The sequence below is a fragment of the Rhodnius prolixus genome, unplaced genomic scaffold (assembly GCF_049639745.1).
Source record: "Rhodnius prolixus isolate KJV_2025 unplaced genomic scaffold, Rpr scaffold_1, whole genome shotgun sequence".
Taxonomy (NCBI): domain Eukaryota; kingdom Metazoa; phylum Arthropoda; class Insecta; order Hemiptera; family Reduviidae; genus Rhodnius; species Rhodnius prolixus.
In genome coordinates this window covers 18142748-18146285 of record NW_027411581.1, presented here as the reverse complement: position 1 = coordinate 18146285, position 3538 = coordinate 18142748, and positions in this window count along the sequence as shown.

Sequence of the window (3538 nt, the reverse complement as noted above, 5' to 3'; positions counted from 1 at the left end):
CACTAATATTTTAATTAAGAACAAAAGTTCCCTATTTTTTATTACAACTTTAGCCACTACGTTAGTATAAATAATTATAAATTTACCAAGCGAATGCAAAAAATTAATTATTCATCTACTTCTTAATCCTTAGAGAGAACATTTTCTTTTGATTTCTTTACAATTCTTAAAAAAATATTTAACCCTAAATGAATTATTAAAAGGAACGAAAATGCATGCAGTTACTGCTGTAAAATTTAACCATCGGAATCATTATACCGTTCATTAACCGAAGAATAAAGTTTGGTTAATATAATTTGGTTTGGGTAATTTGGTAAAGTAATATATTTCACGTTTATTCTTCAGCTTAAACCAACTTAATAAATTTTCTATTTATATGAATTTAGAAAAATAGTGTTACATTACCACACAAACTCATGCATATGACTGCCGTGTAATGAGTAGGTTGTAAAAACACGAAGATAGGTAGAGCGGTATAGAGGGGCGTAGGTTTAGGAAGTAAGGTGAGATGGTGAATGGAGTTAGAATTGCTATATGGAGTTCATGAATGAAAAGGATGTTAGAGCAAAGGGGGGGCCGTGGTTGGCGGGGGGTTTCAGGCAGCCAGCAGACGGCCTTTCTATCGCCCCACACCTCACTCCTGGCAGAGTCCATGTGAACCTGGTCTTCATTGCCCTAGCCTGCAATCCCTCCAGGCTATCTTACCTATATCTCACACCTTCAGCAGGCTTATGTTTGCTTTATCAATCTTCACCTTCTTTACCTGAAGGTTTGTTTTTTTGTTTTTGGTTAGTTTTATTTTTCGGAAGCAGAAGGATCTATGAAAAAAAAAAACAAAAAATAAATAAGAAGTAGACCCACAATGTTACATGCTTTTTGCAGTTTCACAATTTTCAGGATAAATGGAAAGTGATCTTATCAGTCTTAATACGCCAGACAAAAGGTTGACATGGAATCAATCCCCTTACTAGACTGAAAAGACAAGAAACTAACCAACGCTACAAACTTCTAAACTACTTGACAAACGATCTAAACTCAACCTACAAAACAAAAGATTCTTATACCTGTTGCTACTGCGACCTATTTGGTCATACAGCATTGAAGTATGGGGATCGACTAAACGTTCCAACTCACTACGCCTCCAGGCATTACTATCAAAAATACTACGAAAACTACTTAACGCTCCATTCTAAATTTCTGACCTCACCATTCATAATGATCTCAAAATCCCTTTCATCAACGACCTTACTAAAACTCGTTTCTTAAAATTACATTCCTTTACAGCAGCTCATCCTAATCCTTTAATTGAACACTTATCTTCTTCCACATTACCATGCAATCCTCCAAGGAGATTGAAGAGAAGATGGCCCCGCGACCTACTCTTCTCATAACAGTATAGTGCTCTGATCACGTTAATGGAGTGTCGCCACTGGGTGCCTTCTCCAATCTTCAATCAAGACACTATGTTACATCGCATTTGCTTGTTGCAACAACCGTTGCAGTCGCAAATTTCAATAAAAGATTTAAAAAAAAAAAAAAAAATACGCCACGATAGCCGACCGGTTGGAGGCTAGGCCCGCAAAGCTAAGGAGTATTGTGGTACTGGGTTTGATTCTCTGTCTAAACCTTTGATTTTTATTTAATGGTTGATAGTAGAGCACGTTGGCTAGTTGCCTCCGTCCACCACACCTAATTTGGTTGTTTGGTTGTAAAGCTTGCCTGAAAAAATAAGCATTGATCTTATTATTGCAGATTTTGGAAAAAGTGCTTTTTCCAAGAGTACATGGTTCGAAGTTCTTTGGTAAAGTGTATTTTTAGTGAAAGCATAAATCAAATCAAATAATTGTAAGATTAAACTACTGTAGACGGAAATGTTATATTGAAAATAAAGAGAGAATTTATTGAAGTAGTAAACATTCCCGAAATTCGCTTAAGAAGGCATTACTGTTATTTATTGTGTAAATCCGAGCCTAACGAATTTATTTGCAAAAAAGTAAAATTAATGAGGATATTCTTAAATGCAGCTTTGCAACTTCTTTTCCCTTTTCTTGTAATTCTGTAGGCTTGGAAAGAGCGAATTAGTTAGGCGAGGGTGGAAGCGATTTATGTTTAAACTCTAGCAAAACTTAATTGGCATATGAATATATAGGTTTCGTGACCGTAAATTGTTAAACTTAGGATTTAAGATTGGCTAGGAATCGGTCAAATAAAAAACAAACTGCCAACGTTTCGACAAATATATTATCCTCTTCAGGGCCTGGATATTACAAATACAAACAATTGTATTTGTGTTACTGAATTGTTTGTATTTGTGTATTTGTAATATCCAGGCCCTGGAGAGGACAATATATTTGTCGAAACGTTGGCAAGAAGACGTTTGTTTTTTATTTGACCGATTCCTCGCCAATCTTAAATCCTAAGTTTAATTGGCATAGTTGAAAGAGTTGATTAGAATGCAGATCTAATTTAAGAACTCAATTGGGTGAAAAGCTACAATGATTTTGTGCTTGTTTAGCCTTAATGTTGTTATTTTTTTTGTTTTTCATTGCGACGTTAATAGATCAATTGTGGCTGCTTGGATGGTGCAGGTTAAGGATGCAATTCAGCACTCTCTCCTAATCAAGATGTTTGAGAAATATTAGATATTAAAGGTAAGACGGTTCTGGCCTGTTTTAACATCTTGCCTAGGCTTCTAAATCTCTTTTAAACTCAGCAAAACACTCTCTATATGTTCAATGCTTCCGGAGAGAAATTATTCATTAGGATTAGGAATTGTAAAGTTTTGAACTTTGAACGTAAGCAAAATTTATAAATTTTTCTGATCAAGTTATAATATCTTACGCAACTTGATAAAATTAAGCAATTAATATTAAATTCTTTCAATGTGAATAACCATAACTGAATGTAACATTCAGGAATATATAAAAGCACTTTATTTTTTAAGTTATATTTATTTATTTTTAATAATTTACACAGTATTGTCTTTTAAGTTAAAGGAAGTTCAACTGTAGAGAAATCAAAGGAAAGAAGAACATGAAAAAAGTCTTTGAACACAATACACGAAGAGCCTTGGTCCCAAATAACATGGTCAGATCTCATTTGTCAAACGATATTTAGCTAATATAATATAAAATACGATACTTTATACCAACTTGTCTTGGTAGAGATTAGAAACATAACACAAAGAAACGAGGACAGCCCCCCTTATGTTTTAATAATTATTTTTTGACATAGAATATTTTCTTACGGCGCATGTTTTCTCTATTCATATGGAATGTTAAGAGTTTGATTTACTGAACAGCAACAAAAAAGAAAAAAAGTATTACTTTGTGTGGAAAAATTAAGTTGGAGTGTAGAGAATTTACCTGCAACACCTCAAGATTTACAAATAATAAAGTGACAAAATAAAACGTTCCTTTGAGAAACATATGCCTAGGCGATGCTAATGTTACTTTTCAAGTCCATAATTTGCGCTATTTTATTGATAAAAACTTTTACATGTAACAAACTGAAAACTTGTTTAGAAAAAGGAGTCATA